The sequence below is a fragment of the Symphalangus syndactylus genome, chromosome 12 (assembly GCF_028878055.3).
Source record: "Symphalangus syndactylus isolate Jambi chromosome 12, NHGRI_mSymSyn1-v2.1_pri, whole genome shotgun sequence".
Classification (NCBI taxonomy): Eukaryota; Metazoa; Chordata; class Mammalia; order Primates; family Hylobatidae; genus Symphalangus; species Symphalangus syndactylus.
This window is the reverse complement of record NC_072441.2, coordinates 40,859,804-40,874,786: the sequence shown is the minus strand read 5'-3', so window position 1 is coordinate 40,874,786 and position 14,983 is coordinate 40,859,804. Positions and strand designations below refer to the sequence as shown.

Here is a 14,983-nt window from a genome sequence, read left to right as displayed (position 1 = left end):
GAAATTTATTACCTGATTTAGTTATTCTCTGGTTTATAAAAATGTAGCAGGACAGTGATTATAAAGTGATTATAAATGCTAATATGACTTAACAAGAGTAGAAACAATATGACTTACAAGAGTAGAAACAATACTACCACAAATCCTTTTTCTTTTTGGTGTTGCATTAGAAACTGTGTTTAGCACATGGCTATGCTTTTCCCTTAAATTTCATGGTTCCTCTAAAATCACCTATCTGCTATGTGGTTTCAAAAGCAGTTACATTTTGCTTTCTAGTATTCTCTATTTAATGCAAACTTCAGCTTCAAATATATATATTCAAATATCTATACATTCTAATATATATTCAAATATATATATTTTCATATATATATATATGAATAAGGATGCAAGAAAAGGAGAGGAAAGAAGGAAATGAGGAGCGTGAAATCTCTAGCAAGATTGCAAATACTTTGCACAGGGATAGTTACACATATAGCATGTATTCTCTTAACCCCCAAGTCTTTGTGCAAGCTATCTCACCTATCTTGAACAATCTTCCATCTCCCCACCCAACCTTTACATTTCAACTCAATTGCTTCCTAGGGAAGCATCTGATAGCTCTGACTAGGTCAAATCACCTTTTTTTTTTTTTTTTTTTTTTCAGAGATGGAGTCTCGCTTTGTCACCCAGGATGGAGTATAGTGGTACGACCTTGGCTCACTGCAACCTCTGTTCCTGGGTTCAAGCAATTCTCTGCCTCAGCCTACCAAGTAGTTGAGACTACAGGCGCCTCACCCAGCTAATTTTTGTATTTTTAGTAGAGACACGGTTTCACCATCTTGGCCAGGCTGGTCTTGAACTCCTGACCTCATGATCCACCCACCTCAGCCTCCCAAAGTGCTGGGATTACAGGCATGAGCTGCCACCACGCCTGGCTATCTTTTAAAAAATCTACATTCACCTATCTTATACTACATGTCTCAATATATTTATCATAATTGTAGTTTTACATTGTATGTGTGGTTATTAGTGTCCCCTATGATGCTGACAACTTAATAAAGTAAGATGAAAAGCAATGTGGTATAATTACAGCAACAAGTGCAGACTTCAAATATTGTCAGAGCATGCATCTTTGATTTTGGTTGAAAAGATATGGACACCATGTTATATAGAATACACTCTGAGCTGAGGATTTGCTTCAAAAAACCAGAATTAAAAATTCCAGGCCTGCTGCTTACTAGCAGTGGGCTTTCCAAAACAGAAGTACATATATGAGAGATATACGTATGTGTTATATATTTATATGCAAATATACATACTCTTTTATTCTGGGGGAAGGTGTGCACTGAAAATGGAGAAAGACATAATGAGCTTAATATTGAATACACTGTTGGATAGCCTGGGTCATCCAGGAGATATAAGATAATTGGGCTTATAGGTGTACAGTTGAGAATAAAGATTCAAGTAGCAGATAGACAGCTGACTAGACAATATACAGTATGTAGCACAGACAGAGACCCTAGGATAGAATCTTAGATAATACCAATATTTAAAAGGCAAGTAGAAAAAGATAATCCATAAAAGAAACAGAATAAGAAAGAAAAAAGAGTCAGGAGAGACTTCAAAGAAGCACATACCATACTATTTTTCAAATCAACAGTGCTTTATAAATAAACCTACAAATCAAGGTAACATACTATAAGCATCCATACAAGATTGGGAAGTTGTCTTAGATTAAATTCAACTAATTTTTATTGAGAACCTATGAACATTATTATTATTTTTTTGAGATAGGGTCTCACTCTGTCGCCCACGCTGGAGTGCAGAGGTATGACCATGGCTCATTGCAGCCTCGACCTCCCCAGGCTTAGGTTATCCTCCCACATCAGCCTCCCAAGTAGCTGGGACTGCAGGTGCACATGATCACATCTGGCTAATTTTTGTATTTTTTGTAGAGACGGGGTTTCACCATGTTGCCCAGGCTGGTCTTGAACTCCCAGGCTCAGAGTGATCCTCCCTCCTCAGCCTCCCAAAGTGTTGGGATTGTAGGTGTGAACCATTGTACCTGGCCTGAACATTATTATATTCAACAATTTTAAAGGAACATTATCTTCTAAACAGTTCAAAACTATTATGGTAATGTTATGTCCAAACACCCTCCCCTTTTCTACTAAGGGAAATACAACAGTGCTGTTGGCATTTAAGTGCTGACAGAAGTGTGAGAGGTTTCCTCTAGCAACACAGACATATGTGAAATTGCCTTTAAAAGATTCACCTACTCACACAAGTAGGAGTTCGCGCTAAAGAAAAAAAAGATTCACTTACAATCAACAATGCTGAATTTACTCACACTAGTTTTCTCTTCAAATCAAATACTTGGAAAAAAATATTTTTTGTGTTATTTCATAAGCAGGTATCTATTTTATCTATAAAAAACATGAGACAAACTGCAAAATTGTTTTAAAATTACCTTATCAACTTTGCTACACCTCTGGCAGAGCCATGAAACAAACATGTTTTTAAAAAGTAATTATTATTCTTGGTTCACTATGTGTATTAAATCATATAAACTGTGTATTTCACACAATTTTAGAAATGTCTTAAATTATGAAAAGGTAGAAATATTGGAATCACTACTTTCTCATTCAAATAGTATTTACATGCGTTTTCTATTTTTCAAGTGTTTTTACTTTGCTTAAATATATAGGACAATTATTAATATAATGTTAGGCCTAAAACTACATAAAAAGATAAAAATTGTATGGAAAATTAAGAACAATTTTGTTAGTAATATTAAATCCTATCTCAGTTGAACAGCAGTAACGATTACTGATGATAAATTACTATCTTTCTTCTGTGGCAATACCTAAAATAAATAAGAGTGTTTTCAATATGGTCATTTTCTTTATTTACTAAGTATTAGATAGTTATAATTCTTTTTTTAGCAAAGATGCTCTACATCTAGTTACTACAGCCTCTTCTGAGGCTTTCTTAAATCACTGAAGAAAGTATACTAGTTACGCCACATCTGTAGTGCACTTAGAATGTAGGCAGTATATTCAAAATACTTAGGATACATATTCTCGTAATGTTTTCTTCAACTTCGAGTAATAAATTGCAGTTCGCCCTTGAACAACATGGATTTGAACTGCACGAATCCAATACGTGGATTTTTTTTCAATAAAATTTACACTCAGTGTGCCTGCTTCTCCTGCCTCCTACCTCCTTTATCTCTTCTGCCTCTGGCACCCATGAGACAGCAAGACTAGGCCCACCTCTTCCTCCTCAGCCTGCTCAGTGTGAAGATGACGAGTATGAAGATGTTTGTGATAATCTATTTCCACTTAACAAATAGAAAACATATTTTCTCAGAGCCTGGCCTGGTGGCATGCACCTGTAGTCCCAGCTACTGCTAACTCAGGAGTTGAGGTAGGAGGATTGCTTAAGCCCAGGAGTTTGAGACAAGCCTGGGCAACGCAGCTAGACCCCCATCTCTTAAAAAAAATTTTAATAAAAAAATAAAAAATATATATTTTCTATTTCTTGTATGTTAAATAACATTTTCTTTTCTCTAGTTTATTGTAAGAGCATGGTATATAGCATTACAAGAATACAGCATGTAATATACCAATATGTGTTAATCAACTGTTTATTGATTGGCCAGGCTTCTGGCCAACAGTAAGCTGTTAACAGTTAAGTTTAAAGCTGTTGGGAAGTCCTTTGATAATCGGCGCAAGACAAAGATGCCCTCTCTCACCACTCCTATTCAACATAGTATTGGAAGTTCTGGCCAGCACAATCAGGCAGGAGAAAGAAATAAAGGGTATTCAATTAGGAAAAGAGGAAGTCATATTGTCTCTGTTTGCAGATGACATGATTGTATATTTAGAAAACCCCATCGTCTCAGCCCAAAATCTCCTTAAGCTGATAAGCAACTTCAGAGAAGTCTCAGGATACAAAATCAATGTGCAAAAATCACAAGCATTACTATACACCAATAATAGCCAAATCATGAGTGAACTCCCATTCACAATTGCTACAAAGAGAATAAAATACCTAGGAAAACAACTTACAAGGGACGTGAAGGACCTCTTCAAGGAGAACTATAAACTTTGCTTAAGGAAATAAGAGAGGACACAAATAAATGGAAAAACCCTCCATGCTCATGGATAGGAAGAATCAATATCATGAAAATGGCCATACTGCCCAAGGTAATTTATAGATTCAATGCTATTCCCATCAAGCTACCACTGACTTTCTTCACAGAATTGGAAAAAACGACCGTAAAGTTCATACGGAACGAAAAAAGACCCCGCATAACCAAGACAATCCTAAGCAAAAAGAACAAAGCTGGAGGGATCACGCTACTGACTTCAAACTATACTACAAGGCTACACTACTAAAACAGCATGGTACTGGTATCAAAACATAAATACAGGGGGGTGGAGCCAAGATGGCCGAATAAGAACAGGTCCAGTCTACAGCTCCCAGCATGAGGGAAGCAGAAGACGGGTGATCTCTGCATTTCCATCTGACGTACTGGGTTCATCTCACTAGGGAGTGCCAGACAGTGGGTGCAGGATAGTGGGTGCAGTGCACTGTGTGCAAGCCAAAGCAGGGTGAGGCATTGCCTCACTCGGGAAGCGCAAGGGGTCAGGGAGTTCCCTTGGCTAGTCAAAGAAAGGGGTGACAGACGGCACCTGGAAAATTGGGTCACTCCCACCCTAATACCACACTTTTCCAATGGGCTTAAAAAACGGCACACCAGGAGATTATATCCTGCACCTGGCTCTGAGGGTCCTACTCCCACCGAGTCTCGCTGACTGCTAGCACAGCAGTCTGAGATCAAACTGCAAGGCGGCAGCAAGACTGATGGAGGGGCGTCTACCATTGCCAAGGCTTGATTAGGTAAACAAAGCAGCTGGGAAGCTCGAACTGGGTGGAGCCCACCACAGCTCAAGGAGGCCTGCCTGCCTGCCTCTGTAGGCTCCATCTCTGGGGGCAGGGCACAGACAAACAAAAAGACAGCAGTAACCTCTGCAGACATAAATGTCCCTGTCTGACAGCTTTGAAGAGAGTAGTGGTTCTCCCAGCATGCAGCTGGATATCTGAGAACAGGCAGACTGCCTCCTCAAGTGGGTCCCTGACCCCCGAGCAGCCTAACTGGCAGGCACCCCCCAGTAGGGGCAGACTGACACCTCACATGGCCGGGTACTCCTCTGAGACAAAACTTTTCAATCAGGCAGCAGCATTTGCGGGTCACCACTATCCGCTGTTCAACAGCCACCACTGTTCTGCAACCACTGCTGCTGATACCCAGGCAAACAGGGACTCAAGTGGACCTCCTGCAGCTGAGGGTCCTGTCTGTTAGAAGGAAAACTAACAAACAGAAAGGACATCCACACCAAAAACCAATCTGTACGTCACCATCATCAAAGACCAAAAGTAGAAAAAACCACAAACATGGGGAAAAAACAGAGCAGAAAAACTGGAAACTCTAAAAAGCAGAGCGCCTCTCCTCCTCAAAAGGAACGCAGCTCCTCACCAGCAATGGAACAAAGCTGGACGGAGAATGACTTTGACGAGTAGAGAGAAGAAGGCTTCAGACGATCAAACTACTCCAAGCTACAGGAGGAAATTCAAACCAATGGCAAACAAGTTAAAAAGTTCGAAAAAAAAATTAGACAAATGGATAACTAGAATAACCAATGCAGAGAAGTCCTTAAAGGAGCTAACAGAGCTGAAAGCCAAGGCTTGAGAACTACGTGAAGAATGCAGAAGCCTCAGGAGCCGATGCAATCAACTGGAAGAAAGGGTATCAGGGATGGAAGATCAGCAATGAAATGAAGCGACACAGGAAGTTGACAGGAAAAGAATAAAAAGAAACGAACAAAGCCTCCAAGAAATATGGGACTATGTGAAAAGACCAAATCTCCGTCTGACTGGTGAACCTGAAAGTGACGGGGTGAATGGAACCAAGTTGGAAAACACTCTGCAGGATATTATCCAGGAGAACTTCCTCAATCTAGAAAGGCAGGCCAACATTCAGATTCAGGAAATACAGAGAATGCCACAAAGATACTCCTTGAGAAGAGCAACTCCAAGACACATAATTGTCAGATTCACCAAAGTTAGAATGAAGGAAAAAATGTTAAGGGCAGCCAGAGAGAAAGGTCGGGTTACCCACAAAGGAAAGCCCATCAGACTAACAGCTGATCTCTCGGCAGAAACTCTACAAGTCAGAAGAGAGTGGGGGCCAATATTCAACATTCTTAAAGAAAAGAATTTTTAACCCAGAATTTCATATCCAGCCAAACTAAGCTTCAAAAGTGAAGGAGAAATAAAATACTTTACAGACAAGCAAATGCTGAGATTTTGTCACCACCAGGCCTGCCATAAAAGAGCTCCTGAAGGAAGCACTAAACATGGAAAGGAACAACCAGTACTAGCCACTGCAAAAACATCCCACAATGTAAAGACCATCAAGGCTAGGAAGAAACTGCATCAACTAACAAGCAAAATAACCAGCTGACATCATAATGACAGGACCAAATTCACACGTAACACGATTAACTTCAAATGTAAATGGGCTAAATGCTCCAATTAAAAGACACACACTGGCAAATTCGATAGAGTCAAGACCCATCAGTGTGCTGTATTCAGGAAACCCATCTCACCTGCAGACACACACATAGGCTCAAAATAAAGGGATGGAGGAAGATCTACCAAGCTAATGGAAAACAAAAAAAGCAAGGGTTGCAATCCTAGTTTCTGATAAAACAGACTTTAAACCAACAAAGAGCAAAAGAGACAAAGAAGGCCATTACATAATGGTAAAGGGATCAATTCAACAAGAAGAGCTAACTATCCTAAATATATATGCACCCAATACAGGAGCACCCAGATTCATAAAGCAAGTCCTGAGTGACCTACAAAGAGACTTAGACTCCCACACAATAATAATGGGAGACTTTAACACCCCACTGTCAACATTAGACACATCAACGAGACAGAAAGTTAACAAGGATATCCAGGAATTGAACTCAGCACTACACCAAGCAGACCTAATAGACATCTACAGAACTCTCCACCCCAAATCAACAGAAGATACATTTTTTTCAGCACCACACCACACCTATTCCAAAATTGACCACATAGTTGGAAGTAAAGCACTCCTCAGCAAATGTAAAAGAACAGAAATTATAACAAACTGTCTCTCAAACCACAGTGCAATCAAACTAGAACTCAGGATTAAGAAACTCACTCAAAACTGCCCAACTACATGGAAACCGAACAACCTGCTCCTGAGTGACTACTGGGTACATAATGAAATGAAGGCAGAAATAAAGATGTTCTTTGAAACCAACGAGAACAAAGACACAACATACCAGAATCTCTGGGACACATTCAAAGCAGTGTGTAGAGGGAAATTTATAGCACTAAATGCCCACAAGAGAAAGCAGGAAAGATCTAAAATTGACACCCTAACATCACAATTAAAAGAACTAGAGAAGCAAGAGCAAACACATTCAAAAGCAAGCAGAAGGCAAGAAATAACTAAAATCAGAGCAGAACTGAAGGAAACAGAGACACAAAAAACCCTTCAAGAAATTAATGAATCCAGGAGCTGGTTTTTTGAAAACATCAACAAAATTGATAGACCACTAGCAAGACTAATAAAGAAGAAAAGAGAGAAGAATCAAATAGACGCAATAAAAAATGATAAAGGGGATATCACCACCAATCCCACAGAAACACAAACTACCATCAGAGAATACTACAAACACCTCTATGCAAATAAACTAGAAAATCTAGAAGAAATGGATAAATTCCTGGACACATACACCCTCCCAAGACTAAACGAGGAAGAAGTTGAATCTGTGAATAGACCAATAACAGGCTCTGAAATTGTGGCAATAATCAATAGCTTACCAACCAGAAAAAGTCCAGGACCAGATGGATTCACAGCCGAATTCTACCAGAGGTACAAGGAGGAGCTGGTACCATTCCTTCTGAAACTATTCCAATCAACAGAAAAAGAGGGAATCCTCCCTAACTCATTTTATGAGGCCAGCATCATCCTGATACCAAAGCCTGGCAGAGACACAACCAAAAAAGAGAATTTTAGACCAATATCCTTGATGAACATTGATCCAAAAATCCTCAATAAAATACTGGCAAACTGAATCCAGCAGCACATCAAAAAGCTTATCCACTATGATCCAGTGGGCTTCATCCCTGGGATGCAAGGCTGGTTCAACATATGCAAATCAATAAATGTAATCCAGCATAGAAACAGAACCAAAGACAAAAACCACATGATTATCTCAATAGATGCAGAAAAGGCCTTTGACAAAATTCAACAACGCTTCATGCTAAAAACTCTCAATAAATTAGGTATTGATGGGACATATCTCAAAATAATAAGAGCTACCTATGACAAACCCACAGCCAATATCATACTCAATGGGCAAAAACTGGAAGCATTCCCTTTGAAAACTGGCACAAGACAGGGATGCCCTCTCTCACCACTCCTATTCAACAGTGTTGGAAGTTCTGGCCAGGGTAATCAGGCAGGAGAAGGAAATAAAGGGTATTCAATTAGGAAAAGAGGAAGTCAAATTGTCCCTCTTTGCAGATGACACGATTGTATATCCAGAAAACCCCATCATCTCAGCCCAAAATCTCCCTAAGCTGATAAGCAACCTCAGCAAAGTCTCAGGATACAAAATCAATGTACAAAAATCACAAGCATTCTTATACACCAATAACAGACAGACAGCCAAATCATGAGTGAACTCCCATTCACAATTGCTCCAAAGAGAATAAAATACCTAGGAATTCAACTTAAAAGGGATGTGAAGGACCTCTTCAGGGAGAACTACAAACCACTGCAAATGAAATAAAAGAGGATACAAACAAATGGAAGAACATTCCATGCTCATGGGTAGGAAGAATCAATATGGTGAAAATGGCCATACTGCCCAAGGTAATTTATAGATTCAGTGCCACCCCCATCAAGCTACCAATGACTTTCTTCACAGAATTGGAAAAAACTACTTTAAAGTTCATATGGAACCAAAAAAGAGTCCACATCACCAAGTCAATCCTAAGCGAAAAGAACAAAGCTGGAGGCATCATGCTACCTGACTTCAAACTATACTACAAGGCTACAGTAACCAAAACAGCATGGTACTGGTACCAAAACAGAGATATAGACCAATTGATCAGAACAGAGCCCTCAGAAATAATGCCGCATATCTACAACCATCTGATCTTTGACAAACCTGACAAAAACAAGAAATGGGGAAAGGATTCCCTGTTTAATAAATGGTGCTGGGAAAACTGGTTAGCCATATGTAGAAAGCTGAAACTGGATCCCTTCCTTACACCTTATACAAAAATTAATTCAAGATGGATTAAAGACTTAAATGTTAGACCTAAAACCATAAAAACCCAAGAAGAAAACCTAGGCAATACCATTCAGGACATAGGCGTGGGCAAGGACTTCATGTCTAAAGCACCAAAAGCAATGGCAACAAAAGCCAAAATTGACAAATGGGATCTAATTAAACTAAAGAGCTTCTGCACAGCAAAAGAAACTACCATCAGAGTGAACAGGCAACCTACAGAATGGGAGAAAATTTTTGCAACCTACTCATCTGACAAAGGGCTAATATCCAGAATCTACAATGAACTCAAACAAATTTACAAGAAAAAAACAAACAACCCCATCAAAAAGTAGGTGAAGGATATGAACAGACACTTCTCAAAAGAAGACATTTATGCAGCCAAAAAATACATGCAAAAATGCTCATCATCACTGGCCATCAGAGAAATGCAAATCAAAACCACAATGAGATACCATCTCACATCAGTTAGAATGGCGATCATTAAAAAGTCAGAAAACAACAGGTGCTGGAGAGGATGTGGAGAAATAGGGACACTTTTACACTGTTGGTGGGACTGTAAACTAGTTCAACCATTGTGGAAGTCAGTGTGGTGATTCCTCAGGGATCTAGAACTAGAACTACCATTTGACCCAGCCATCACATTACTGGGTATATACCCAAAGGATTATAAATCATGCTGCTATAAAGACACATGCACATGTATGTTTATTGCAGCACTATTCACAATAGCAAAGACTTGGAACCAACCCAAATGTCCAACAACGATAGACCGGATTAAGAAAATGTGGCACATATACACCATGGAATCCTATGCAGCCATTAAAAATGATGAGTTCATGTCCTTTGTAGGGACATGGATGAAACTAGAAACCATCATTCTCAGCAAACTATCGCAAGGACAAAAAACCAAACACCGCATGTTCTCACTCATAGGTGGGAATTGAACAATGAGAACACATGGACACAGGAAGGGGAACATCACACTCCGGGGACTGTTGTGGGGTGGGGGCAGGGGGGAGGGATAGCATTAGGAGATATACTTAATGCTAAATGACGAGTTAATGGGTGCAGCATACCAACATGGCACATGTATACATATGTAACAAACCTGCATATTGTGCACATGTACCCTAAAACTTAAAGTATAATAATAATAAAATTTAAAAAATAAAACATAAATACAGACAAATGGAAAAGAACAGAGGCCTCAGAAATAACACCACACATCTACAACCATCTGATCTTTGACAAACCTGACAAAAACAAGCAATGGGGAAGGATTCCCTATTTAATAAGTGGTGTTGGGAAAACTGGCTAGCCATATGCAGAGAACTGAAACTGGACCCCTTCCTTACACCTTACACAAAAATTAACTCAAGATGGATTAAAGACTTAAACATAAGACTTAAAACCATAAAAACTCTAGAAGAAAACCTAGGCAACAACATTCAGGGCATAGGCATGGGCAAAGACTTCATGACTAAAACACCAAAAGCAATGGCAACAAAAGCCAAAATTGACAAATGGCATCTAATTAAACTAAAGAGCTTCTGCACAGCAAAAGAAACTATCATCAGAGTGAACAGGCAACCTACAGAATGGGAGAAAATTTTTGCAATCTACTCATCTGACAAAGGGCTAATATCCAGAATCTAGAAAGAACTTAAACAAATTTACAAGAAAAAAACAACCCCATCAAAAAGTGGGTGAAGGATATGAACAGACACTACTCAAAAGAAGACATTTGTGCAGCCAACAAACATGAAAAAAAGCTATCATCGCTGGTCATTAGAGAAATGCAAATCAAAACTGCAAGAAGATACCATCTTACGCCAGTTAGAATGGCAATTATTAAAAAGTCAGGAAACAACAGATGCTGGAGAGGATGTGGAGAAATAGGAATGCTTTTACACTGTTGGTGGGAGTGTAAACTAGTTCAACCATTGTGGAAAACAATGTGGCCATTACTCAAGGATCTAGAACCAGAAATACCATTTGACCCAGCAATCCCATTACTGGGTATGCACCCAAAGGATTATAAATCACTCTACTATAAAGACACATGCACACGTATGTTTACTGTGGCACTGTTTACAACAGTAAAGACGTGGAACAAACCCAAATCCCCATCAATGATTGCCTATATAAAGAAAATGTGGCACATATACACCAGGGAATACTACGCAGCCATAAAAAAGGATGAGTCCATGTCCTTTGCAGGGACATGGATAAAGCTGTAAACCATCATTCTCAGCAAACATAAGAACAGAAAACAAAACACCACATGTTCTCACTCATAAGTGGGAATTGAACAATGAGAACACATGGACACAGGGAGGGGAACATCACACACCGGGGCCTGTTGGGGGATGGGGGCTAGGGGAGGGATAGCATTAAGAGAAATACCTAATGTAGATGATGGGTTGATGGGTGCAGCAAACCACCATGGCACATGTATACCTATGTCACAAATCTGCATGTTCTGCACATGTACCCCAGAACTTAAAGTATAATAATAAAAAAAATTTTTTAAGATAAAAATTTTAAAAAAAAGTTGTTGGGAAGTCAAAAGTTACATGCAGATTTGATGGCACAGGGGTGGGGAGTGGTGCCCTAGCTCTCACATTGTTCAAGATCCAAATGTATAAAAAAATCTGCGGCCGGGCGCGGTGGCTCACGCTTGTAATCCCAGCACTTTGGGAGGCCGAGGTGGGCGGATCACGAGGTCAGGAGATCGAGACCACGGTGAAACCCTGTCTCTACTAAACATACAAAAAAAAAAATTAGCTGGGCGTGGTGGCGGGCGCCTGTAGTCCCAGCTACTCGGGAGGCTGAGGCAGGAGAATGGCGTGAACCCGGGAGGCGGAGCTTGCAGTGAGCCGAGATTGCACCACTGCACTCCAGCCTGGGCGACAGAGCAAGACTCCGTCTCAAAAAAAAAAAAAAAAAGAAAAAAAAAATCTGCTATGCAAGCTATCTCAGGTTCACCATTAAATGTATAGCCTACAGATCACACGGGGTGCAATCTAAGAGTCATGAAATTGCAGGCAGGCCAGGCACCAATGGCACTATTATTTTCAACTGAAGATGGACACTCAACTCCATGGCAATTCTAGTTTTTCCACGCTCCTCATGAAGGCAGCACATAACTGAGCTTGATGCTTTTCCATGTGTCAGATTAGCAACAAACTCAATTCTTTTAAAAGATAATAGTAATATTTACCGGCCGGGAGCGGTGGCTCACGCTTGTAATCCCAGCACTTTGGGAGGCTGAGGCGGGCGGTTCACGAGGTCAGGAGATCGAGACCATCCTGGCTAACATGGTGAAACTCCGTCTCTACTAAAAATACAAAAAAAACTAGCCGGGCGCAGTGGCGGGCGCCTGTAGTCCCAGCTACTCGGGAGGCTGAGGCAAGAGAATGGCGTGAACCCAGGAGGCAGAGCTTGCAGTGAGCTGAGATAGTGCCACTGCAGTCTGGCCTGGGCGAAAGAGCGAGACTCCGTCTCAAAAAAAAAAAAAAAAAAAAAAAAAAAAAAAAATTTACCTATTTCCATACTGACAGGCCCTTAAAGACTTTATTTATTAACAGAATAAAATGATTAGTTAAGTATAAAACATTACATTAAACTAAAATCTACATAGCATTAAAATGACAAGGATGTATTCTGTATCAGACTGCAGGATAACTGAAGAAAAGAGAACTGAAAACGTGCAATAGTTCTATATTATGCGTAACATTTTAGGACGAGAGGGATATAAGAAACAGCAAAGAGAAAGAGCAATAAATTGTCTTGCCCTCAAATACTGAAACTTCTAGTGTTAAAATAAAAAAGAAATACATTGATAACAAGTAGATAAGTAATAAATACAAAGCAAAAAATATTAACAAAAAAGACCAAATTTTAATATCTTTAACTATAGTAAGAAAACACAGAAATTAACAATAATAACACTTCAGTAATGACAAGCCAAGGTGATTTATAAGAGACTGAACTATATATGCATAACAGAGCAGAGCAATGCTACGCATTAGCGGCTCATAATGATTTTGGGATCATGGACTCCCTTGAGAATATGATGAGAAAACTATGCTCTCTCACAAGGTTGGCTTGTGCATTTCAGGGCATCTTAAAGCCCAACCACAGGCAAGGGGGTCTATGAACCTAGATTAACTACCCTTAAAAACAAAACAGCTCCTAGGACAATGAGGCCCGATGATAACCTACCAAAAGTCACTGATAAGTATGCAGAAAAAATAGGTTACTCATAAGTAAAAATCAAAGGCAAGTAGAAATCAAAGGGGAAACCAGCAGTGTCTACCCAAGAATTGTCTATGGGTGGAGGTGCCTTGGCATATCAACTTGTCTAGTCAGATCCTCCTGGCAAGTATGCCTACTGTAGAGGTAGATAAGCTAGGCTCTAAAAGCTCAGTGCCATTAAATGTCTGAATTAAAGTGGATCCTTTGCATTTTCTAGGAATGAATCTTGAGCTGTGTGCATCTCCAATAACTGCTCTGGCGTGTAACTCATTCCCCATAAAATGAATACACAATGAGGAATAGGGAGCAAATACAGATGCACCAAAAGAAAGCTGTTGTGAGGCTATTTAACTGATTCTTGCTTCAGCATCACTTACTGTGAGTTGACTGCCCAGCCAAACACCATCTGATCCTCATGGAAGTAATATTTTGTAATCACTGAGAATTAAGTAAATTGACTGTCTGACTGTATACATTATTTTCTTAAGAGTATTGTTAGCCTGGCCAGGTGCGGTAGCTCATGTCTGTAATCCCAGCACTTTGGGAAGCCAAGGCAGGAAGATCACTTGAGCTGAGGAGTTCAAGATCAGCCTGAGCAACACGGCAACACCTTGTCTCTACTAAAAATTTTTAAAAATTAGCTGAGTGTGGTGGTGCATGCCTGTAGTCCCAGCTACTCGGGAAGCTGAGGTGGGTAGATTGCCTAAGCCCAGGAGTTTGAGGCTGCAGTGAGCCATGTTTGCGCCACTGCATCCCAGCCCGGATGACAGAGCAAGCCCCTGTCTCAAAAAGGTATTATTAGCTTGAATCAGTCTCCCTGAGCACAAGCACTATGGGGGACTAACAAAATAAATTTCTATATGCAAGGTAGAGAGAGAGATTCTGAACACTGACAAATGCTTTCTTGTGTGGTTTCCAGATAGTCAACAGGGATGCATGTGGTACCATTAAAACTTAAAAGTTACAGTTATATGAATCATCCTATAAAAAAGAGCTAACAGTGACTTCCACTTTAAGGGAGGATGGAGTAGACTTATGTTTCACTATTGCCCCTTCTGAGTACACCTAAAAACCTGGCACACAATACATAAAACAAATATAAGACTCTAAAAGAGAAGACGGTAGACTACTGGAACCCCTGGGACCTGAGGACAATAGAGTGCTGAGTTGCCCTAAGTTTTATTTATGCCTCATATATTCCAGACTTGGAGCTACAGAAGTTGGCAATCTAGAAACAGGTACAGACAAAAGAATCCCTACAAAAACCTATTCTCTGTAGCCAAAGGACAAGGAAAGGAACAGCATAGCAAGATAGAAAGCTTAGATAA

General features: G+C 39.9%; 1 protein-coding gene across 2 annotated transcripts in view; it reads right to left on the bottom strand.

Moving 5' to 3' along the window:
• Positions 1–14,983, bottom strand: part of HS2ST1 (heparan sulfate 2-O-sulfotransferase 1) — a 203,845-nt gene that overhangs the window by 36,668 nt on the left and 152,194 nt on the right. The gene's annotated exons all lie outside the window — the stretch shown is intronic.